This window comes from Mustela nivalis, assembly GCF_964662115.1.
Source record: "Mustela nivalis genome assembly, chromosome: 3".
In the NCBI taxonomy this organism is placed as follows: domain Eukaryota; kingdom Metazoa; phylum Chordata; class Mammalia; order Carnivora; family Mustelidae; genus Mustela; species Mustela nivalis.
The window spans coordinates 60,688,812-60,716,227 of NC_139022.1; positions in this window are offsets into that span (position 1 = coordinate 60,688,812).

The following is a 27,416-nucleotide window of genomic DNA, read 5'->3' on the forward strand; positions in this document are numbered from 1 at the left end:
ATGTTAGCTCACTATGTCAACTCTTTTGCATACTCGTGATCAAATCAAATTCTGCTGTTTATGTGTGGTATATTGACCTTTCATTTCCTTACTACATAAATTGTCACCCATGGCCCTTTGGATCAAACTTCCAAAATGATAGTTGAAGGTGTTCTGGTAAGCAGATTTCTAAATGACTTCTATCAGAAATAAAACAAATCATATTTTGGAAACCAGATTATCATGTTGGGAGTTGCTTTCCTTTTTATCCAAATTTCTCTCTACTTGGTCTTTACCAACATGTTCTTTCATCCATTTTGAAGTTTCAACTTAAGTTTAACAATTCAAAACCAAATCATGAGTAAGTTTTGTATGGCTAAAGAGTTTTCCATGTTGTATAACTGGCATCTTCATTCCTTAATCCATTGTTACAAATGACTGCTTGCTGTGGTGTACATATGTGTTTAGAAGAATTCCAAGTTGCTTAATATGATCTCCCCCCAAACATCCAATATTTGCATTTTTACCAACACGGATCTCCATTTTTCTTGCTTACTTTTCATTGAGAATTTGGCATGGATTCCCATTTTTTATCATCTTGGTAAATTTTGCATGCATTTATTTAAAGTTAACACTACCTTCTGTGCCTAAGACCAAAATTCTAGCACTATCTTTGACTCTAATTTTTCTAACTTCCCTCCTGTAACACATCAGCATTAACTGTCTATTGAAACTTCAAAATGCACCCCAAGTCTTACAGCTGTTATCTAACTCTAGCTGTTATCTTACAGCTCCACTAACTCCGATTCACTATCCTCTCTCATTTGGATCATACAGAAGTCTCGTTTCCATTCTTGTTCTTGTGTTTCTGTACTCAAACCAGCAGCCAGACTTATACAAAACTTCGTTCATGTGCTAAAACTTCCAGTACATTCTCACAACACTTAGAATAAAATATGAATTCTTTACCAGGATCAGAAGGTCCAATATAACCTAGATCTTAGCTACCACTATCTCCGACATTTCCAACCATCACCCTCTAATACAATCTGAGCCAATCACACTCCTGGCTATTTACTTATCCACAAACATGCCAAGACCCTGCCTGCCTTAGAGGCTTTCCCTCTCTGTTCCTTCTGTCTGGAACATTTCCCTATAAATCCTTATATGGCCTGTTTCTTTGCACCATTCAGGCTACCCTGAACATTTTTTTAAAATTTTTATTTATTTATTAATTTGACAGAGAGAGAGACACAGTGAGAAAGGGAACACAAGCAGGGGGAATGAGAGAAGGCAAAGTAGGCTTCGTGCCAAGCAGGGAGCCCACCATACAGGGCTTGATCCCAGGACCCTGTGATCATGACCTGAGCCAAAGGAAGATGCCCAAAAACCGAGCCACCCAGGCTTTCTATCTTAACACCATTCTCCCATCTCCTTAGCTTGTTTTATCTCACCTGCAGTCTTTGTTATTATCTGAAACCATGTTGTTGATTCTCTTATTTTTGTCTATATTTCTTTTGGAATGTAAGCTTTTTTAGGGTAAAACTTTTCTTTCTGTCTTTGGCACCCAAAACAACACCTATGATATGTTAGATAACAAGTTTATGCTAAATATATTGGCATAAATGCCACCTCACATAGATATTACTGCTCTTCTTTTATAGCTATGGGATCCAAAGCTAAGGGGGGGAAAAAAAACAAGGACATTGCCCGGTGTTAGGTTGCAAGTTAGCAGCAAAGCCAGGATTAGAATGTAGACACTTTGTGGAGATTGTTGTTACTTAGAGTGGCATACTCCCTTCCAACTACTTCACAGATATTCTTGTTATTATGAGAAGCTTTCTCCAATCAGTAATATTAAAAAGGAAGGACTTAATCCTAACCCCTATGGAAATCCATTAGATCAAGAGTATGAGAAACACAGACTGCTTTCTTGATCTCAATAATGTATTCAACATTTCTCATGTACTTGTCATTACAGAATTACAGACTGTGTTTGGGACATGATTAGCTCATTAATCTTCACAAACATAGGTAAGATTAGTACCATTAATTATCTTTGTTCTACACCAAATAACTGAAACCCGCAAAGATTACTGGGTGTGCTCAAGGTCATATATGGTAAATCTGAGACAAGAACTCACTGAGCTCCACTTCTCCTCCTTTCCAGAAGTTCCAACATCTTTCTAAGAGATGCTTTTAGTCTCTATTATGGCATCCAGTTTATACTAATAGTGATTAATTAATTTCTTTTTTTTAAGATTTTATTTACTTGAGAGAGAGTGAGAGAAAGCATGAGTAGGGGGAATGGAAGAAGGAGAGGGAAAAAAAGACTTCCTGCTGAGCAGGGAGTCCAATGCAATGGACATGGTACCCAGGACCCTGAGATCACAACCAGAGCAGAAGGCAGAGATTTAACCAACGGAGCCACCCAGGTGCCCCGTGACTATTTCATTTCTAAAGAAATACTCTATCTTGTGGCACCTGGGTGGCTCCGTGGGTTAAAGCCTCTGCCTTTGGCTCAGGTCATGATCTTAGGGTCCTGGGCTCGAGCCCCACATCAGGCTCTCTGCCCAGTGGGGAGCCTGCTTCCTCCTCTCTCACTCTGCCTGCCTCTCTGCCTACTTGTGATCTCTGTCAAGTAAATAAATAAAACCTTAAACAAAAAGATATACTATAGCTTAATAAAACTCAAAATGTCAGCCTAATTCATATCATCTACTCATTTAATTAGTCCATGAAAGAGGTATGGAGTAGGAGCTGATATTTTCTAAAATCTCTTCCAGCTCAATGCTTCCCAGATTTACTATGAGTAAATGAAGTAATAAATAATAATAAATAATAGTAAATGAAGCTATTTGAATGCTTTCTTCATTTTCATTCCTATATAATTTCAATAAAAATATATAAACATAATGATGTGAACTATTATGAAAGTTCAGTGACATTGGTGAGGCAGTACAGGAAGGGGTGCTCAATCATACATAATCTTAGATCTATTTCCTGGCTTTATTGTGTTTTAGCTTTTCATCTATAGTTTAGTATTTTAAACCTCTTATTCTCAGGAACTCATGTTGTAAATGTAGGCAGAAAGTGAGTATTAATATAGTACATTTCAACATGTGATACCTACTATTATATGTTTACTATATTACTATTACTGTATGAAAGGAGTTGTGATTATTTGTCATAGACACAATAGAAATTTACATTTTTGCTAATTGTGCAAAGGTTTTGAAAAACCATATAACAGAAATAAGTGCAGAGTAAGTAATCAGCTCCCTGGTGGACAAGCTGTTTTCAATCACTTAACTAAGTTTGAGCATCCAATTGTTTCAACTCTATACTTTGTGTAAATCTTGTGTCTCATAATGCAGTCAGGAAGGACCAAACTATTGGCAATGATATTCCCCCACTTACTTCAAGTAACAACAGTCATGTCAAGGTATTCAACTCATTTTTACTTTTATTATTTTTTTTCTAATGTTATGTGAATTTTTTTTCTCATTTATTTTGAACTTCTAAGGGTTTGTAATTTGGGTACCAAACTTAATCTTGTGAATAGTTTGCTAAACAAAAACAAACTCAACCAAGATTTGGGGTAAGGGCCTGGGGAAACCTCAGAGACCCTCAACTTTTGGAGGTCATCTGAAATTTCAGAGTGAGAGAAGGGCTGTCAAAAAGCTACTCCTTCCTCACATGGAGTCTCAAGCCTGCTCCTGTGCACATGTTTGTGTGTGTGAGTTTCTTTCTTTTAAAAAAAAAATTATTTATTCATTTGAGAGAGAGAGGGAGAGCAGAGAGAGAGAAGCAGGTTCCCCACTTCGCAAGGAGCCTGATGCGGGACTTGATCCCAGGACCCTGAGATCATGACCTGAGCCGAAGGCTGGCGCTTCACCAACTGAGCCACCCAGGCACCCCGGGTATATAAGTTTCAATTACTTTTGTGAATCCAACTTCCTCAATAAAGTGTTCCAATTTTGCTTCCCATCCCTCTACTTTTCCAGTGACTTTGTATTACCAGGTCTTCTAATCTGGATTGATCACACTAAAATCTGTCAATTCCAGTATCTAACACCATGTGATTGAATCATGCCTGGATGTTACTCTCATATTTCTTGAAGAGATAATTTTATTAAAGCCAGAAATACTCAGTTAATCTCCCAATACAATTAACTATGGCCAGGATATGGTATCATGCCTAAAACATGATATAGGAAGGGAGGTGATGACGGACCTCTAGTAATGGTTTGTAAAATAATGATTTCACACATCAATTCTCTTACACCTTTCTTACAGGATCACTGTTTACTTCTTTCATAAAAGTCTGGCCTTTCCAGTTTTCTGCAGTTGTAAAATGATCATGTGATAGTTTAGCATTAAGAGGAAATTCATGATTTGCAGGTACCAGTATCCTGCAAACACGTACTGCACATTAATACCGAATTTCACATGCCACATTCTACATGGTTCTGTGCAGAACCAGGTTTAAAAAATGCATTATTCTTCCAGGTTTTTTGGTTGGAACGAGATGAAATATTAACAAATGACTTATACATTGGATACTTTTTAAGTAAACTATCACTAGTATTCTTTAGTAACTGAAAAAGCAATGGATTGCTCAAATGATTGATGAAAGTCAAGAGTCTTAAAACAAAAATCACCGTATATACCATATATTGGTAGCAGGTTGAACTGTGTCCCCCCAAAAGATATGTCTAATTCCTAACTCCAGTATCTATAAATGTGACTTCATTAGGAAATAAGATCTTTGCAGATATAATTAAGGATCCCAAGATAAAATGGTGCTAAATTCAATAACTAGTATCTTAAATCCAATAACTAGTATTCCTACAAGAGAAAGGTAAAGGGGATTTGAAGTACTGAGACACAAGAGAGGTTATGTGAAGAGAGAAGTAAAGACTAGAGTTATATAACCTCAAGACAAGGAAGGAATGTCAAGATCTACCAGAAGTTGGTAGAAACCAAGTTTCCTTACTATCATCTTCAGAGGAAGTATGGGCTCTGATGAAACCTTGATTTTGGACTTCTGGTCTTCAGAAATATGAAAGAATCAACTTCTGTTGTTTTAGCCACCAAGTGTGTGGTAATTTGGTGCCATAGCCACAGGAAATTAATAAAACAGTACTCTGAACTATAATTATAATTATCCCCCATTGTGCTCAGAAAATAATATGTGAAATATATATAGCTAAAGTTATATAAGTTATTTAACATTAATCATATATACAATTTTATAAAAAGCTATACACACACACATATACATGTAATAATTGACTGAACAAAAGAACAAAGTAATAATAAAATGATTCCCAAATGTTTGGACCAATGTCATAATGTATATCAGCATTACTCAAATCCATCTGTGTAGTTACCCAAAGAGTTTTTTAAAAATAGATATTTCTGGGCCCCAGTCCAGAGCCATTAAATAAGATTTCTAGAGGTTTAGTTTAGACACAGACATTTTTAATTTCTATAGGTAAGTAGTAAACCCCATGCCTGAAATATTATGACAAAGTTTTAAAAAGGTTGATCAGCATGTTTACACATGTATTATATACATACATATGTGTACATATATATGTATACAAACATATATATGCTCTAAATGTGTGTGTGTGTGTGTGTGTGTGTGTGTGTATCTACACACTATGTCTATATAGATAGAGAGCTCAGTATTTCTTGTAAAATGCACATTATTTTCCAGGACCAAAAGATGAGCTTTAAAAAATGTGCCGCATAACCTTAAGGTTACTTAAGTTTTCAGAGAGAGAATATTCAGAGATTAGGATGTATTTTAAAGACTTTGTGCAAGTGCTTAGCTTATGCATTTCTAAATAAGAAAACAGAAAACCTCTAACTCTTATTAAATAGCTGACTTGTGATTGTAGATTAGATTGTACTTTCCAAAAAAAAAAAAAATCTTTTGTTTTACAACTGCTAAATTAAATAATACAAGTCCCTAGTTCTATTCATCTTTCAGTAAGAAGTTCCATCCTCCAAGTAAATGCTCTCATCCCTACCCTTTAACATATATTTAGCCTAGTAGAATGCAGATAATGAAAAACAAATTCTAAGTAATTAAAGAAGTAAAAGAGATACATAAAATCCTAAATGCTGCATCGTTAAAAGTAATCCTTCCAGGTCTTTAAAAAAATGTTCTTAGAGTACAAAAACAGAAAAACCATTCATTTTTGTTGAAGATGGCCACTACTATCAGAACATGAGGGAGGAAAAAAAAGAACAAGAGGGAGAAAAAAAATGTAATAAGGAATAATTACTTAACAAAAACTAAACTCTGTGGATCTGGTGTCCATAGTCAAATAACTGTAAATCAGATATAGAGAGCATGAAAATGAGTTTTGAGATAATTCTACAAACATTTATGATGTTTTAAAATTTTAATACTAGAGTTAAAACCCAAACTGTAAAAAATGGGCATTGAAGTAGAATAACCAACAGCCCTCAGGAACTTATTAAGACCTGACAACCTTCTTCCTTCTTATCACACCCATATTTGCTCATCTGACACCCAAGGCAGCCATCAAACTGAACAGTGGCTCAGGTCCTCAGTCTACAAAGTAGACCAGATCAATAATGTGCAGATAAAGTTGAGTGGTCTGAGTTGGATATCACTTAAATAGCCCAAAGGAACATTTGCATCATGCCTGCTATACCAAGACATCAAACATTGCCAAACCCCTTTGGTTTTTAGTAACTGTGCCCTAAATCAATTTATATTAACTTTATCATTCCCTTAGTTTTTCATGTCTTCTGCTTTCCATTTTCACTAGGCTCACATTAACTTGTTTCACATTCATGGTCATATATCCTTATTCTTAAAACTCTAAATATATATTTCATATTTAATGAAACCTAATCATTAAGACAAATAAAGTCAAGCAGGACAATGTTAAGAGCATCTTCTCTGCCTCTCCTTCAGAAGGGTTCTCTGCTGAATGCTGCCAGGTTTTCGTTAAATCCAGTGATCTGCAGATCTCAGGATTATTCAAGGATACAGAAAGCCAAGATGGAAAAGTAATGCCACTAATAAACAGAGGTAGAGTTAATGATGATTGCTTAAGTCAAAAATAATTTTGGAGAAGTTAATGAGAAGTTAATGATTTTCAAATATATTTGCTAGTCTCTTAATGGAAGTAGGTGAATTTGACCTGTTAATAGCACTATCACAATATGAGCTTTTTGTTGATAGTGTAGAGATGTTTTGTTTACATCAAAGTAATGAAAATTCTATGACTCCATAATTGTAAACATTATTTTATTCAATATTTCAAGAGAAGAAGAAAAAGAAGATTGATTTTTTTTTATTTTTATAAACATATATTTTTATCCCCAGGGGTACAGGTCTGTGAATCACCAGGTTTACATACTTCACAGCACTCACCAAAGCACATACCCTCCCCAATGTCCATAATCACACTCCCTTCTCCCAAACCCCCTCCCCCCAGCAACCCTCAGTTTGTTTTGTGAGATTAAGAGTCACTTATGGTTTGTCTCCCTCCCAATCCCATCTTCTTTCATTTATTCTTCTCGTACCCACTTAAGCCCCCATGTTGCATCACCACTTCCTCATATCAGGGAGATCATATGATAGTTGTCTTTCTCTGCTTGACTTATTTCGCTAAGCATGATACGCTTTTTTTAAGCAGATGCCTCCAATTCACGGCTCTTAACTGATGCCAAAGTTTAGATTAACTAGCTACCAAGAATTGCAGCAAAAATTACAGAACCTTATAACTTGCATAAGAAATACTGATCGAATGCCTTAAACTAACATTCCTTTTCATGTATGAAGAACCTATCATCCATCTCTTCCATCAGAGTGATGACCTTAACCAAAATGTGACCCAAGAAAGAATAAGGTTTGAAAATACCTGACTTTGTGTCTTCCACAAATTCACTAGAGAAAATAGACATTGGAAATGTCTACAGATCTCATCTGTACTAAACAACAGGATAGTCATTCATTTATCTAATGAAAATGTTAAAAGTTCCATAGTTGGAAGATTTAATTTCATGTAATAACTTCAGAATTTTTCAAAGGAATATATAGCAGTTGACTTAGGGAAATTCGTGCACAGAAAATATATTTTATAAATGGTCTTTGAAAATTCTTTACTTTTAATGGAAGAAATATGTCAGAAATAAAGCAGGAGAGCTTAAATCCTACCATTTTAATAAGGATTTTAAATCCTACCAATTTAATAAATACCTTATTTAACAATAAGGTAATCCTACCATTTTAATATATAATAAAACAATATTTTATTTAATTAAAATAAAAATATTTTAATGTTTCTTCTAACCCCTGTGTATTTACATTCATTCTCATACATAATTGTAACATCATTCTTTATAAAAATGTTTATAATTATTATATAGCCTTTAAAATTCAATTAAGTTGATATAATATTATTTATAAAACCATTTCTCAATACTCCAACATTCATGATAACTTTTTGAACAAAGTTGAGTTTTTAGTTTTCTAAATGCCTTATCCAATAATACCATGTCTCAAAGGAAACCAGTAATAAATTTAATATTTTCTCATGAAAATAATAAACAGAAAAAAGTCATTAACATGATGATTTACCTGACTATGTCTAACTACAGACACTTCTCTATGATGTATTTTTAACAAAATTTTAAATTATCTTCTGTATGAATTACACATGTTTTTCTCCTTCCAAGAGCAAAGACTGCCAAAATTTAACTATGGTTAAACAAACACAGTCTTTTACTTTATGTGAAACAGACTGTATTTCAAACACTGAAAGGCATTTATGCCTGAATAGTATGTGCAAAATCACATCAGGATTAAGTCTTCTGGTGCGAAATAAAGGTCATAGTATGGGTCCTTTTATTTCATGAAGTAATTTTTCTCTGCCTATATCTCTCTTATCTTCTCATTCAGTAAGTGTGCTGAGTTTCTAACATTGTCAAGCATAGAACTAAACCCATTCTTTCTGTGCCCCTATGGATCATTCATTGTCTTGTCTCCCTTGCGCTGTGTGGTTAAGCAGCTGTTTCTTAGTTTCTAACTTAGAGTCAAGCTCTCACTCTCAGTAATGCTTGTCTATCCACCCATTTGTCTACTTTCCTTCCTCTCTTCATTTATCAGCTATTCTGTTACATACTCTTTTTTTTTTCCACTACTATATTTTTTTTTATTTTTTTTATTATTATTATTATTTTTTTAATATAATTTTTTATTTTTTATAAACATATATTTTTATCCCCAGGGGTACAGGTCTGTGAATCACCAGGTTTACACACTTCACAGCACTCACCAAAACACATACCCTCCCCAATGTCCATAATCCCACCCCCTTCTCCCAAACCCCCTCCCCCAAGCAACCCTCAGTTTGTTTTGTGAGATTAAGAGTCACTTATGGTTTGTCTCCCTCCCAATCCCATCTTCTTTCATTTATTCTTCTCGTACCCACTTAAGCCCCCATGTTGCATCACCACTTCCTCATATCAGGGAGATCATATGATAGTTGTCTTTCTCCGCTTGACTTATTTCGCTAAGCATGATACGCTCTAGTTCCATCCATGTTGTCGCAAATGGCAAGATTTCATTTCTTTTGATGGCTGCATAGTATTCCATTGTGTATATATACCACATCTTCTTGATCCATTCATCTGTTGATGGACATCTAGGTTCTTTAAATAGTTTGGCTATTGTGGACATTGCTGCTATAAACATTCGAGTACACGTGCCCCTTTGGATCACTACGTTTGTATCTTTAGGGTAAATACCCAATAGTGCAATTGCTGGGTCATAGGGCAGTTCTATTTTCAACATTTTGAGGAACCTCCATGCTGTTTTCCAGAGAGGTTGCACCAGCTTGCATTCCCACCAACAGTGTAGGAGGGTTCCCCTTTCTCCGCATCCTCGCCAGCATCTGTCATTTCCTGACTTGTTGATTTTAGCCATTCTGACTGGTGTGAGGTGATATCTCATTGTGGTTTTGATTTGTATTTCCCTGATGCCGAGTGATATGGAGCACTTTTTCATGTGTCTGTTGGCCATCTGGATGTCTTCTTTGCAGAAATGTCTGTTCATGTCCTCTGCCCATTTCTTGATTGGATTATTTGTTCTTTGGGTGTTGAGTTTGCTAAGTTCTTTATAGATTCTGGACACTAGTCCTTTATCTGATATGTCGTTTGCAAATATCTTCTCCCATTCTGTCAGTTGTCTTTTGATTTTGTTAACTGTTTCCTTTGCTGTGCAAAAGCTTTTGATCTTGATGAAATCCCAATAGTTCATTTTTTCCCTTGCTTCCCTTGCCTTTTGTGTTGTTCCTAGGAAGATGTTGCTGCGGCTGAGGTCGAAGAGGTTGCTGCCTGTGTTCTCCTCAAGGATTTTGATGGATTCCTTTCGCACATTGAGGTCCTTCATCCATTTTGAGTCTATTTTTGTGTGTGGTGTAAGGAAATGGTCCAATTTCATTTTTCTGCATGTGGCTGTCCAATTTTCCCAGCACCATTTATTGAAGAGGCTGTCTTTTTTCCATTGGACATTCTTTCCTGCTTTGTCGAAGATTAGTTGACCATAGAGTTGAGGGTGTATTTCTGGGCTCTCTATTCTGTTCCATTGATCTATGGGTCTGTTTTTGTGCCAGTACATGCTGTCTTGATGATGACAGCTTTGTAATAGAGCTTGAAGTCCGGGATTGTGATGCCACCAACGTTGGCTTTCTTTTTCAATATCCCTTTAGCTATTCGAGGTCTTTTCTGGTTCCATATAAATTTTAGAATTATTTGTTCCATTTCTTTGAAAAAGATGGATGGTACTTTGATAGGAATTGCATTAAATGTGTAGATTGCTTTAGGTAACATAGACATTTTCACAATATTTATTCTTCCAATCCAGGAGCATGGAACATTTTTCCATTTCTTTGTGTCTTCCTCAATTTCTTTCATGAGTACTTTATAGTTTTCTGAGTATAGATTCTGTGTCTCTTTGGTTAGGTTTATTCCTAGGTATCTTATGGTTTTGGGTGCAATTGTAAATGGGATTGACTCCTTAATTTCCCTTTCTTCTGTCTTGCTGTTGGTGTAGAGAAATGCAACTGATTTCTGTGCATTGATTTTATATCCTGACACTTTACTGAATTCCTGTATAAGTTCTAGCAGTTTTGGAGTGGAGTCTTTCGGGTTTTCCACATATAGTATCATATCATCTGCGAAGAGTGATAATTTGACTTCTTCTTTGCCGATTTGGATGCCTTTAATTTCCTTTTGTTGTCTGATTGCTGAGGCTAGGACCTCTAGTACTATGTTGAATAGCAGTGGTGATAATGGACATCCCTGCCGTGTTCCTGACCTTAGCGGAAAAGCTTTCAGTTTTTCTCCATTGAGAATGATATTTCCGGTGGGTTTTTCATAGATAGCTTTGATGATATTGAGGTATGTGCCCTCTATCCCTACACTTTGAAGAGTTTTGATCAGGAAGGGATGCTGTACTTTGTCAAATGCTTTTTCAGCATCTATTTTGAGTATCATATGGTTCTTGTTCTTACTTTGTATCACATTGACTGATTTGCGGATGTTGAACCAACCTTGCAGCCCTGGAATAAATCCCACTTGGTCATGGTGAATAATCTTTTTAATGTACTGTTGAATCCTATTGGCTAGTATTTTGTTAAGTATTTTCGCATCTGTGTTCATCAAGGATATCGGTCTATAGCTCTCTTTTTTGGTGGGATCCTTGCCTGGTTTTGGGATCAAGGTGATGCTGGCCTCATAAAATGAGTTTGGAAGTTTTCCTTCCATTTCTATTTTTTGGAACAGTTTCAGGAGAATAGGAATTAGTTCTTCTTTAAATGTTTGGTAGAATTCCCCCGGGAAGCCGTCTGGCCCTGGGCTTTTGTTTGTTTGGAGATTTTTAATGACTGTTTCAATCTCCTTACTGGTTATGGGTCTGTTCAGGCTTTCTATTTCTTCCTGGTTCAGTTGTGGTAGTTTATATGTTTCTAGGAATGCATCCATTTCTTCCAGATTGTCAAATTTATTGGTGTAGAGTTGCTCATAGTATGTTCTTATAATAGTTTGTATTTCTTTGGTGTTAGTTGTGATCTCTCCTCTTTCATTCATGATTTTATTTATTTGGGTCCTTTCTCTTTTCTTTTTGATAAGTCGGGCCAGGGGTTTATCAATTTTATTAATTCTTTCAAAGAACCAGCTCCTACTTTCGTTGATTTGTTCTATTGTTTTTTTGGTTTCTATTTCATTGATTTCTGCTCTGATCTTTATGATTTCTCTTCTCCTGCTAGGCTTAGGGTTTCTTTCTTGTTCTTTTTCCAGCTCCTTTAGGTGTAGGGTTAGATTGTGTACCTGAGACCTTTCTTGTTTCTTGAGAAAGGCTTGTACCACTATATATTTTCCTCTCAGGACTGCCTTTGTTGTGTCCCACAGATTTTGAACCGTTGTATTTTCATTATCATTTGTTTCCATGATTTTTTTCAATTCTTCTTTAATTTCCCCGTTGACCCATTCATTCTTTAGAAGGATGCTGTTTAGTCTCCATGTATTTTGGTTCTTTTCAAACTTCCTTTTGTGGTTGAGTTCTAGCTTTAGAGCATTGTGGTCTGAAAATATGCAGGGAATGATCCCAATCTTTTGATACCGGTTGAGTCCTGATTTAGGACCGAGGATGCGATCTATTCTGGAGAATGTTCCATGTGCACTAGAGAAGAATGTGTATTCTGTTGCTTTGGGATGAAATGTTCTGAATATATCTGTGATGTCCATCTGGTCCAGTGTGTCGTTTAAGGCCTTGATTTCCTTGCTGATCTTTTGCTTGGATGATCTGTCCATTTCAGTGAGGGGAGTGTTAAAGTCCCCTACTATTATTGTATTATTGTTGATGTGTTTCTTTGATTTTGTTATTAATTGGTTTATATAGTTGGCTGCTCCCACGTTGGGGGCATAGATATTTAAAATTGTTAAATCTTCTTGTTGGACAGACCCTTTGAGTATGATATAGTGTCCTTCCTCATCTCTTATTATAGTCTTTGGCTTAAAATCTAATTGATCTGATATAAGGATTGCCACTCCTGCTTTCTTCTGATGTCCATTAGCATGGTAAATTCTTTTCCACCCCCTCACTTTAAATCTGGAGGTGTCTTCGGGCCTAAAATGTGTTTCTTGGAGGCAACATATAGATGGGTTTTGTTTTTTTATCTATTCTGATACCCTGTGTCTTTTGACAGGGGCATTTAGCCCATTAACATTCAGGGTAACTATTGAGAGATATGAATTTAGGGCCATTGTATTGCCTATAAGGTGGCTGTTACTGTATATGGTCTCTGTTCCTTTCTGATCTACCACTTGTAGGATCTCTCTTTGTTTAGAGGACCCCTTTCAAGATTTCCTGTAGAGCTGGTTTGGTGTTTGCAAATTCTTTCAGTTGTTGTTTGTCCTGGAAGCTTTTAATCTCTCCTTCTATTTTCAATGATAGCCTAGCTGGATATAGTATTCTGGGCTGCATGTTTTTCTCGTTTAGTGCTCTGAAAATATCATGCCAGCTCTTTCTGGCCTGCCAGGTCTCTGTGGATAAGTCAGCTGCCAATCTAATATTTTTACCATTGTATGTTACAGACTTCTTTTCCCGGGCTGCTTTCAGGATTTTCTCTTTGTCACTGAGACTTGTAAATTTTACTATTAGGTGACGGGGTGTGGGCCTATTCTTATTGATTTTGAGGGGCGTTCTCTGAACCTCCTGAATTTTGATGCTTGTTCCCTTTGCCATATTGGGGAAATTCTCCCCAATAATTCTCTCTAGTATACCTTCTGCTCCCCTCTCTCTTTCTTCTTCTTCTGGAATCCCAATTATTCTAATGTTGTTTCGTCTTATGGTGTCACTTATCTCTCGAATTCTCCCCTCGTGGTCCAGTAGCTGTTTGTCCCTCTTTTGCTCAGCTGCTTTATTCTCTGTCATTTGGTCTTCTATATCACTAATTCTTTCTTCTGCCTCATTTATCCTAGCAGTGAGAGCCTCCATTTTTGATTGCACCTCATTAATAGCTTTTTTGATTTCAACTTGGTTAGATTTTAGTTCTTTTATTTCTCCAGAAAGGGCTTTTATATCTCTCGAGAGGGTTTCTCTAATATCTTCCATGCCTTTTTCGAGCCCGGCTAGAACCTTGAGAATTGTCATTCTGAACTCTAGGTCTGACATATTACCAATGTCTGTATTGATTAGGTCCCTAGCCTTCAGTACTGCCTCTTGTTCTTTTTTTTGTGTTGAATTTTTCCGTCTTGTCATTTTGTCCAGATAAGAGTATATGAAGGGGCAAGTAAAATACTAAAAGGGTGGCAACAACCCCAGGAAAATATGCTTTAACCAAATTAGAAGAGATCCAAAATCGTGAGGGGGGAGAAAGGGGATAAAAAGTGGTTCAAAAAGGAAACAATAAAAAAAAAAGAAAAAAGAGAAAAAAAAAAGAATTTTTTTAAAAAAGAAAACACCTTTCAGAAAGTGGTTGTTTTTCTGTTTCCAGAATTGCTGTTCTTCTTCTCTTTGATCTGCTGATGGATTTGCAGGTGTTTGCAATCTTTAGATAAGCTATCTAGCTGATCTCCAGCTAGCTGAAGTAGTCTCGGCCTGCTACTTCTCCGCCATCTTGACTCCTCCCCTCTGTTACATACTCTTAATTCAAAGGTGCATCTCGTCTTTATGTTTATTGAATAGTTTTATGGTTTCCTTTCTGTAGGAGGTACTCCTCCCCTTTTTTAATACATGTGCCAATATCTAGTATTAGGACGAAAATAACAGTGATTTTTATAAAAGCAACACTAAATCTAAATTTGATACATGATTGTTTTCCAAGTCAACAAGCATAATGTGAAGAGTAAAACACTATTACAAAATTAGTTGTATCACAAAAATTATACTTTTATGTATTCTATATTTATATATATAAAATAGGTACATTTTATACATATTTATATAATATTATATATAATATATATATAATGTATAATATACATATTTATATATATTTCATATATATATAATATATTTATATAATATTTATTATGTTGCTTATAACAAACTGAAATTTTAGGTTTCACTGATAATTACCATAATTGAATATTAATTTATTGATAATAAGTGACCCTTTGTTACCATATTTTTCAAAATCAAGTAAGCAGACTTTCCTGGTAAGTTCACTGTGACCACTACTACACCCTGCATACAGATGGCACTGAACTTAGGCGACTTCAGAACATCACCACCAAGACTGGGTCTTTGTGAGTTCAAAATCCCAACCCTTGAAAATCCCAGGGCACAAATTTAGTGTCATAAGCATAGGTCGGGAAAAACAAAAAAACCCAGGTCATCTCTCCCCTAGAAAAGATAACATTTCACAGGTTAAAAGAAAGGAGGAAAAATAGAGGAGGTGATAAATAACAGAAGTTGGTAAGAAAAAAAAATAAATAAAATGAGCTCATAAGAAAGGAGCACACAGCCAAGAGAGAGCACCTCACTTCTACCCAGTTCCATACCATCAGTTGTCTTTGTCAGAACCCAACAAAAGCTAAAACAGCACCCACAACTCTAGGTGCCTCTGTGTGTACTTTTTATTGCTAGGGGCAAAGAGCCATACTGGTTTATTTATGGTGCTTTCTATTAAGGACTTTCCAATCAGTGTCTGCTGTATCTGCCCTACGACTTTCTTAGTCTCATCTGAATTATTCTGGACTACATGCCCCTTCAATGGCCCAGGACACTCATAATCCTCTAGGTGGAAGGAGAGGTCCTAGACACTGAGGAGAAGAGCAGGACTATGGGAAGGGGAAGCCTCCCTGTGCCTTGCTTGGAAAGAGTGAACTGGGTTTCCCCAGAGCCAGGGCAGAGATGGAACAAGGGCACTGTTATGTTTGTACAGATAGGTAGGTGGCATAAGAATAACAAGCAAGGAACAAAATGCTCTTTTATACTTTTAGGAACCTGACATCCAGTGCCCTGCATTCTTCCTCTTAACTCTTTCTGTTTTACACTTTCCCAAATGCTTAGCTAGCAGCCCACTGGAAGAGTGGTCAAAATTAAAGTTTCTTTTCCTTCCAAAATTTTGAGGTCTCAATGCAAGGATAAGAAACATGAAAGATACCACATTTTATAACTTTAGATTCTTCAGGGCTACATTTTTGTCATGTATGTTAATCAAGTGGTGAGAATTTGAATTCAGTACAACACTAATTTTCAAAGGTGTTACTGATGGCATTTTATACTAATTAACATTTTTCACTGAAAGAGCTTAAGTACTTACTAAATAATTATTATCTCCCATTCAAACCCTCCCTGATAAAAAGAAGAAATGATTTCAAGATTAGGCCATGTACTGTTTTATTTTGTTTGGGGTCATGAAGAGCTTTACCTTCTAACTAAGAAGAACTATTTATCACTCAGTACCTGAGTGAAAAGTACTCTGTAAGGAGTTAATACTTTTATTTCAATACATAAAATTTATATTGGTAAATAAACGAATATACATATCATACTATCATTTTGCAAATCACTATGATTTGAGTCTTTATATAGAAAATATATACATGGAAACTGAAAGGCTTGTTATTCATAATTTTTCTCAATGATAGCAAAAATGTATTTATAGAAATTAGACTATTTCTCTACCAAAATGTTCAGACATTTCTCTGAAACACCACACACACACACACACACACACGTACGCATGCACACAAACATAAACATGATCATTCATTTGTTTCAAAAAATCTATCCTGTGACATGTCAAACATGAGCTGAAGCACTGTGGATTCTGTGAACAAACCATCAAAACTCCTACAGCCACAGATTTCAAATATATTTTAAGTAAAAAGAACTGCTCATGAAGGTTTGTACGTGATTATATTAGACAAGCAACAAATTCTGAGAATGGCAATAAAGGGAGAAATTTCTCTGTCAATCAAAAAACAGAATATACTTGTACTTGTATTTAATAGCATACATAAACATGATCTTAAGGGGATTTCAGAATGCATAGGAGGCAGCTTACTCCAAAGGCAGAGTTGAATATTTACTTTGTATAATAAACTAATGCCTAGTTTTCTCTTCTCATTTTGATCATTCATTATTTAAACTTCAAATTTTCCCTAAACCCATGTATTTGCATATTCTTTAATCTTCACCGTAAATCTTTCCCTCTGTCTCTCCTACACACACACACACACACACACACACACACACACACACACACACACACTGGGCCACAGACTTCTGATCCTACTTCTCACCAGCTATAGTTTTTGTCCTGGGCCCCTATTTTTCTCACTGATACATCCTCCCCTGGACTCATTAGGGGGTTTTGGAAGCAACTACTCATTCTGAGATCTGGTACCCTAGTTTCCAGTCTATTTAAAGTCATGGGTCATTGGATTGTGGATGGCTTTCATGAACTACCATTAACACTCTGGGGAGAGAAATGGCAAGCTCTCTGGGTTCCCAGCTTTGTGATATTAGGGGCAGAGGATAGGAAAGATTAAGATAAGAGGATGGGAAAGAAAAAGGAAGAGAATGGGAGCAGTTCAATGGTCCTAAGTGCCAATCTAACCCAGTCTCTCTACAAACCAAAATGAATAAATACTAATTTATTTTCAGAGCTAGTCACATAAATAATTTTGAACACTAAGTGAAGTGGCCTAAGCTTAAGGTTGCTTCCACACCTGTTTGACAAGCTCTGAAATTCCTTCAGTGCTGGGTTCATAGGTCCCAATGCCCATAGGGTTAGGCAGGAAATGTAAGTAAAAGCTCCAGGCTGGAATTAAGACAAGAGCAAGTGGTGTTTATTATGGGAAATAGAGATTAAATGAGTCAGTAAAGGACACAGCTGCTTCTCCATTCTTTCCGATTGTATCTTTTCAAATAATGAAGGTCCAGTGTTGCTCAACCTTCTTATTTTAAAAGAGGCGTGCTGCCAACACTCAATCCAGTTTGGACATGCACAGCTCAGGTTTTTCTAGACAGCAGTGGCTGCTGAAGAAGCCAGGCTGATGAAGGTTAGCTTCTTATACAGAAGAAAAGCAAAGGCTTTATGACCAAAATCTGCCACAGAGAGAATTTTAGACCTTGAGTTGCAAACAATTAGGAAAATGTCAAAATGCCATGTGCTTTATAGAAATCTAACTCTGGCCTTTTAAGTACTCCAGTCATGGCGTTGTGAAAGGTTTACTTGAGGCAGAAACTGCAAGATTCCTGAGGTAGGACGATGTGCCCCCTTGCTGGCATGATACAATCCTGAAAGCTGAAATCCTGAAAGCTCCTAAACCAATGGCTACACAGAGGACAGATTAAAGACCAACCTTGGGTCCATGCCACAGGGATGTGGGATATAGTTTCAGGTGAGTCATAATTATCTCTGCAAAATTTAAATACATTGATGTGCAACCAAAGCACATATCCTACTTAACACTTAATTTCACTACTAAACCCTAATCTGAACATTCATTCAAGCTTTGTAAAAAGACCAAAATTTTACCAATAAAGATCCATTTTTTTTAAAGATCCATTTTTGAAAAAAAGCCAAAGGAGGCTTAGAACAGCTGTCTCATATGTGTGGTCCTACTTGTGAATTACTAGCTTTGGCTGACCACACTGAGAATTAAAATTAAATTAATGTGCAGATATGTAGTTCTGTAATAATTACCCTGAAAATGTTTTACATTATAGACATGTTACCAAGAAGATTCATGTTTTTGGTATATCTCCATTTTAAAATAAGAATCAAATTATTTTTTAAAATACTGCTTACCAAATAAAACACACATTCATTTGGCAAGCTGCTGTTCTGTGGTCCTTGCTTTAATAGAAGTTTAAATAATTTTTTGTGATATTAATTCGTTAAATAGCTAGAAAATGCTAGTAAGATATCTAATGAAGTAGAATGAATGAATTTCATGATGAATATAAATGACTACCAGCCTTTTTCTGGTGGAAATATTTATTTAGAGAGTGAGAAGGAAATGGAGAGAAGAATATTTTCATATGAAAAAGAAGAAGGAGGAGGAGGAGGAGGAGAAGAAGAAAAGGGGGGAAAAAGAGAAGAGAGAAAAGTCAAAGACCACAATAACTAATTGGCTGCTTTCCCAATTCTGCAACCAATTATCCCACACATCTTCCTCTGTGTGTGGCGAGGAATAACAGGTGGGCCAACAGAGGTGTCTTCTCTGTGTAGCGGTACCTCTTAGCATCTTAGTAGGACTAGGTCTCACTGCATATCACTTCAAGGCATATTTTGTGGCTTTATTCTTGATGTTAAAATCTTTTACTCTACTTTCCAACTTCTAATTGCAGTATATTTTTTTCCAACTTTTTAAAAATTCTTACTTTTTTTACTTTTTAAAAGGAGTAAGAATTACTGAATCATGATCTTTGGAAGTTGGCTATAAAGCAGATGAATTTTCAAATACTTCACAGATCATTATAAATCATACTAAAGTTTGGACATTACTGCTCCATCCTTTACTTGGATTAAACAATCAATATTAAGCTGAGGTGGCTTAAAGCACTATCCCAACAAGTAGGACTCATTAAGAGAAAAAAGAAATAGGGGCACCTGGGTGGCTCAGTGGGTTGGGGCCTTTGCCTTTGGCTCAGGTCGTGATCTCGGGGTCCTGGATTTGAGCCCTGCATCGGGCTTTTTGCTCATCGGGGAGCCTGCTTCCCTTCCTCTCTCTCTGCCTGCCTCTCTGCCTACTTGTGATCTCTATCAAATAAATAAATAAAAATCTTAAAAAAAAAAAAAGAGAGAGAGAGAAAGAAATAGACAAGAATAAAAACCAAGAAGAGTGGTTTGTGATATATATGGTCTCCTTCATGGAATCCAAATCCCCAACACCTACCACTTATATGCCTTTCTTGCAACCCACTTCCTTTGACTCTTTCTTCACCATTTATTTTTCTGTTCTCTCTTACCTATTTCTTTCGTCTTCATTCTAGCTCAGACTTATTTTCTCAAGAATTTGCTCACTCTCATTAACTCACGCTACCTTACCATTTCAATCACTCCTCAGCTTACCACTTCTCTAGCAATTTTTTAAATACAGATATCTCATTTTGATATTCTACAGCTTGATTGTGGCGGTGCCTACACAACTCTTTATGTCTGTCCAAACTCATAAACTTCACACATAAAAAAGGTGAATTTTACCATATGTAAATTACATGTAAATACATATGGCTTCAAAAATAAATTTTAGTTTTTAAAAATCCTGTTTTCAGCTCCATTTGCTTCTCTCTGAATCTACAAATAAATATGAAAGGAGAAGCAGATAATAGTGGGTATAGATTTAGCAAGGTTTACTGAACTAGCGTATTTGTCCTTTAATATACCTTTCCCAAGTTGAATATTAAAAACAAATCCACACATGGAGCTCCACACATGGAGCTTTTATTTTACACTGAAGTTAAGCCTATGTGCACAACCAGTGGAGTGTAGCCAAATGGGTACAAATTAGGGAAGAAGTAGTAAAGACATCTTACTACTATTTTATAGTTTGAGGTTCAAGTTTATCCTGGATGGAAAGATAAGAAAAACCTTTTTCTCACTGCCAACTTTAGATGAGAAAAATTACTCCTTTTAAGTAAGGAAGAATTAGAGTTTTTCTTTGATAAGCAGTCTTCCCATAGAGTCTCATCAGTAGAGCTATCAGATGGTCAAAGGATAATACAATTTCCTAAAGTTTTATAAATGTGATTCCTCCTCAGAATGGTTTCATTATTCTTTTATCACTAGAATTATGCGAGCCCTGGAACAGCAGCAGAAATGATTCATCATGCTATGCAGCTCTTACAGAAGTCCCATCCCATAAATTGTCTTTAGTGTTCTATCTTGGCTGAGTTTTAATTACAATAGGTCATGTTAATTTGATCAAGTTCTATGTCCAATGCAGATATAGAGCTAATATACCTTTTAGAATTATTGTTTTTAATCTTATTTATGTTTACATACTTTTGTGATAAACTGTTAATGAGATCTCTTAATAGTGGAATTGTTTGTATTAGATATTGGGAGATTTGTTTTAGTGTTCAATGATAAAACACTGCCACTTGCCATTTTATTTCTCTCAGTGTAAGTCAATATTTTAAATACATATTGTGTGTTTATTTTGCTTATGCCCACATCTAACAGCACCCCCTTATTTCCAGGTTGCACTGTCAACTCCCTCCATTGTCCAATAGCATGGTATTCTTAAGAGAGAAGAGCTAATACTACCATGGACTCTCAGTAAAGGTATAATTTCTGTCTGATTTTTCTTTGTAATATAAACTTCAGTAGTCAATGTTTCATAAATTTCAGATAGTCTGGACTAACATGAACACAAGGTAATGTCACTAGCTGGCCAATTTTTCCACAAATTGGAAAAGTAGGTAGTTCCCAGTACAACATGATTTCCAAATTCTGGGAAGATACATCCTCCTTGAATTTGGTTCCTATTTATTAGACTTCTTTCCCAAGTTACCTGACTTCAAGAAACTTCAAGTTGACAATTTCTCATCTCTTTCAGACTCCCTGCCTTTCATGCTTCAAGATCTTCCAAAAACACTTACATTGACATTTAAGATATTTATCAGAAAGCTTCTAAAATGCAAATACCTTCGGGGTGAAATATCAGCCATTGACACCTCAGTGAATTTGATTTCAACAGAAAGCAGAGTAGTATGAGAAAGAGAGAAATAAAACACATTACAATGCAGAAAGAGTTGATTTTTATACAGGATTTCAAGGCTCAGAACAACCAGAGGTTCATTTATCCCTTACTCATTTGTAACATTAAGATTTCTATCCCTTTAAAGAAACAAAGTTACTATAACCAGACAAGAGATGAAACCTGCATACCCCAGGGAGGAAGCCCTGCTGATAAGAAGCCTGGAATGACAAAATTGAGAGAGTAAATTAAGGATTCAGAAAACTTTTATTGGATGGACTAGTGTGTGGCATAAAAATCCAGAAACATGAAACAAGTTAAAATTATTAAGCCTCTGAATCCCAATGAGATTCCTTTCCAGATAATTCGGGTATAGTCTAACATTTTCAAAATTGTCCGTAAAATTTTATGAATTAATTTTGATATGAAATATCACTTATACATTTTCTTATTTTCTTGGGATTAAGCTAAAAAAATTTCATTGCATTTTCATTAGAAATAAGTTCTTTCAGTGAGCTCCTTTAAAGCCAAGAATACCTATGATCTGAATAATCTATTTTTATCAGAAAAAAAAAATTATCGGTAAGTTACCAGATAATGGATTTTTAGTTCTCCATTAACAGCCATTTGCTAAGATTTCATGTTACTACTTTAGTGTCTATTTTTAGGATGTTGTTTAATGAATCAGACTAAGTGGCAGCTCAATTTCCCAATCTAGGCCATGTGATTACAGCTATGCAGGAGATGACTGAGTATCTGATACACAGAAAGATCCCTTGCCATAATAAGCCATGCTATTACATTGTATATAAATAGTTTCAATAAGAAAGATTTGAGGCAGAATTTTTATAATACTTAACAGTTTGTTTCTACATACTCTCATGACTATAGTAGTTAAATATCAGTCCCCTAAACAAAGCCTAGAAATTTTGATTTACCTCTATTCATCTTTTACATCCTAAAAATTGCCAAGTCAGTATTACCCTATCATTACTTTTTTCTCATATTTTATCACTAGTATATTTAAGAATTACTATAATCTTTCCGGTATCCACTAAAAAGAGAGATTTTAGGTATATTCTTACAAATGATATATATCTACCCTTAGAATCTTACATTTCTATGTCCTTTTGGAACCAAATGAGTCACTTCATCACGCCACAAATCCAGCACTCCAGACATGCTGGAAGACTTCCTGTTACTCCTGTTTTTCCATGGGTATAAAACTCCATTCCATCTTGTCTGCCTATTGGAGACATACAAGATGCAAAATTTTTCTTTAAACATTTAAATTTAAAAACATAATTTAGGGGCGCCTGGGTGGCTCACTCAGTTGAGCCTCTGCCCTCGACTTAGGTCATGATCCCGGAGTCCCGGGATGAAGGCCTCATCAGGCTCCCCACTGGTGAAAAGCCTGCTTCTCCTTTGCCCTCTGCCTCTGTCTGCTGCTCCCCCTGCTTGTGCACTCTCATTCTATCTGTCAAATAAATAAATAAAATCTTTTAAAAAATCATATTTCATATGACGATTTAAGCACATGAGGCTGAGGGATAAATGCTAGACACTTACATGCTCTTTTCTCTGGGAAATCCTCCCCATACTCCCACATCAGATTTAAGAGTTCAATTCTCTGTAACCAAACCACTCACTGTGCACAACTCCTTTCCAACTCTCATTTCACCTTGACTTGTGTTAGCTACTTGTTTAAATGCTTGTCTCCTTCACTGTACTGTCAAGCCCTATAGTATATACTTAAGATCTACTATGAGCTTTACGCAAGAATATTCAGTACTGAGGCTGTCGAATGAGGAAATGAATAAGCAAGTGTTGATTACAATGTAGAGGAATGGACTTCTTGTTCCAGAATATGGATGAGATACACAACTTTACTCCTCTCACCCACCACCAAAGTACTGAACGATTATAAATTTATTGAATTAAAAATAAATTCATTAAAGTTCTGAAAGTGGAAGGAGGGGCAATATTGAACTAAGATTAAATATTATGACACATTTTAGGAAGAATGAAGGAAAAGTATCCATAGGAGAAAAATACAGCAAAGGAAGGAGAGTTTTTTTCATGTTGTGTTTTTTGGTTCTTTTGTTTGGTTGGTTGGCTGGTTTTCCATGATGAAATGTTCTGGAGTTGATAAAGTAACAAGTTATAATAGGAGGAGCACAAAAGGAGATGACTGATCAAAAGCTTCAATTGCACACATATTACAAGTCAGTATCCCCAATAAGTGCAGAGGCTGTTTGCTCCTGGACTGTAGTCTAAGGAGAGTAACTGTTCCAGGGGAAGCTTGTGAGTCCTAGGACTAGAGGGTTGGTTCTATTCAGTTACCTATTACTACATGACCAACATATCCAAAAATGTTTACATATATCAACCATTTTCTATACTCATGAATGTATGGGCCAGGACCCAGGGGAACAAAGTTCCACTGTTGCACAAGGGTTAGTCCATCAGCTGTCATCTGCTGGTAGCTGCTCTGGGCTAGAAGGGCCAAAAAAGCCTCACCCACATTGCTGATGTCTTGGGGCTTCTCACGGCTATTCTTAATCTGGGGTTCTTCACAGAATGGCAGTCCCAGGGCAATGAGAGTTCTAATGGGGCTACTGGCTTCCAAGGAGTGAAGGCAGGAACTGCAGACTTATTGAGGCCAAGACTATAAAGTCATTTCTCCTATATTCTCCTAGTCAGGCAGTGAGCAAGGACAGCCCAGATTCCAGGAGAGAAGAAATAAAGTCCACAATTAATGATAACAAAGAAAAGTCACATTGCAAACTAGCAAGTGGGATGAGAAGCATTGCTACCTATTTTGGAAACACACTCTATCCTTTATTAACATTTCCTTCCTAATCACTGTCTTTTCCCAAAATTTCTTTCTATTACAGCAACAGGCCCAGGCTTGAGGGTGAAGATTTCTTTATCTAAATTGGGTCCAGCCACAAAGAGCTTCTCCAAGTGCAGTTCTTTGGAAGCACCATCTTAGCTCCAAAGATACATAAATAAAAAATAAAGAGTGCGTCCTACCATCTTTACCCAACATTAAATGTGCTTCTTATTTAAAAAGGGGAGAAAATAGGAGGCACACAGCCATAACTACTCCATAGCAATTTTGAAATAATGGAGTATATATCTCCAATTACTGCTGCTATGAGGACAAGCACTTATATTGATCAAAATTCATCTCTGCCCTCAGGTAGTGGTGGTTATCAGACCTTGGCTCTACCTTCTGCTTTATGTTCCTTAAGACACTGCCCATGTTTTCAGTTGAGAGTTTTATCTTTGCTTGCTTCCTGACAGTAGAAGTTTGAGGCCCGGGAACCTCTTTTTATTTTGAACTCTCTTGTCCCTTTCAGTCCAAACTGAAGTAATTCTTATAAAAGAAAGGTAATTTTTCCACATATCAAATTATAATGTCATCCAGCAGATAATAATCACATTCACAAATCTTCAAGACATGTTCCCCTCTACTTTGGTTGTCAATCAGGATATCACAGGACAAATCACTTAAGATTTTGAGAATAACTTTTTCCAAGTTGAGAGATTCAAGCACTGCCATTTCAAATTTTCTGAAATCTTAAAGTGGGGTCTTCTAGATAGACCCTCCACTGGATATTGAACCCAAAGCCACGTTTTATTGGCAGCACCTGGATTTCCTTAGCTCTGTCTGTCTCCATTTCCTACTTTGGGGATATCATGCCAGCTGGGCAAGATGGGAATGGCAACTACGTTTATTTTCCTCACCTGGCAAGTCCTAGGATAGAAATAGTTCCTTCAAATTCCGATTGAAAAATTGAATAGCTTTTTTGTTGATCTCTCTCAACTTACTTTAAAGTAGACACTTAAAGTCGGAATTTTCAGTATTCTGTCTGGAAAACCCCATAGACAGATCAACCAGTTAATTACATGTGCTCCTACCTTTTAGGATATCATAGGTACAGTGTTGCTAAACAGTCCAAAGACACATAATACAGACATTTCTCCAGTCTCCAATAACAATTTCCTCATTGTTTTTCTATTCTCCACAATAGGTTCCCTTCCTCCTTTTAGGACATCACCACTATTTGGTCACTAAGGCAATGACACATATTTAGAGTTTTTGTTAGTGCACAAGACAATGACTTCTGTTTCATTTGATTGTCAATGTGTGACTGAAATTCATAGCTGCTGTACTCTGAGACCACCATGATATTTGTACAAAGGCTATGCCTCATGTAGGCTGTTCACAGCCAATAACTGAGTGTAGCAGGGATGCTGAGACAGGTCTATATATTACAAATGCACCCAAAATTTAGTGGTTTAAAGTAAACAACCATTTTTTTCATGGTTTTTTTGGATCAAGATTTGGGCAGAATTTAGACAATACTTCTGCTCTATACAATACTTCTGCTGGGGTCAATCTCTCAGCTGTATTCTCTGGTATCTGGGTTGGACAAGAAAAATCCAAAAAGGCTTTATGTGTTTTGCACCTCTGTACTTTTCTCATGGACTTTTTTCTTTATGTGGCAAAAGTGGGCTTCCCCACAGCCATCTCAGGACATTCAGACTTCTCATATGGCATCTCATTTCCAAATGATAACATTACAAGAAGTGAAGGAAGACATGGCAGACCTAATACTCAGTTATAGAAATTATATATAATCACTTCTGGCATATTTTACTGGCCAAAACAGCTCATGAGCCCATAGAGACTGCTGCAAGAGGGAATTAAATTCCACATCAGATGGGAACACTTGGAGCAACTGTGAAAATATGACACTTGGATTTTCTGCTATTGAAAAAGTCGGTGAGATCTCCAACTGTTGCACTCTGAATGCAACACTGTCTACATGCAAAGGCCACAATTCCTGTGGGCTGTTCCCAGCCAATAAGTGACAGTGGCAGGGACACTGAGTCAAGCCCATATTTTAAGATGTGGGAATTCTTGGACAGCAGACTTTGGCCTGAGAGCTCCCTGAGAGCCTCACCAATAGTTGCCCTCTTAAGTCAAGTCCCCTGCTCCAGCTTCGGAGTAGTTAATATTTTTCTTAATCTCAGTAATACATTGGTTAGTTAGTATACATTCCTAATATTCAAAGGGCAACAATAGAAGCTTTTTATTTATTTTGCTATAAAAGAATTTAACTAGAAAAATGAAAAAGAATGAATAATTCTTAGTCCAAAGCAGAGCAGTGCTATTATTAGTATGACTTCATGTCCTATTACACGAAAGCCTTCTCTAAGTGTACATTATAAAGTGACGGACATAACATGAGGAGATTAGAAGATAACCAGCAATGGAGCTGGAAGGTGCTTGGATTTTATCACCTCCCTCAAAGCTGAAAAAGTACCTCATGACAGACTCTTGCAACAAGCAGAATGAGAAAGAAATAACCTGTTATTTTTACAGAAATGCACAACTTACCTTCACGACTTTAATTGAAAGTAATGACCATCAAGGATAAAGGAAGACAAATCAGCTGGATGTGGCACAAGTTTAATAATGTTCTTTCTTTCCCAGACTCCAGCAACAATGGTGATCAACCTACCTTCTTGGTTCTTAGTGTCCTCACCAATCCATATGCAGGTACGACCAGATGATCTCCCAGGTCCTATTCACTTTTACAGTATAAGAACATGACTACAACTTCAGTTGGACTGGATTATTTCACCATTTTATTTCACTTATATGCCATTCAAGTGTGAACTATTCAACCAATTGATATGAA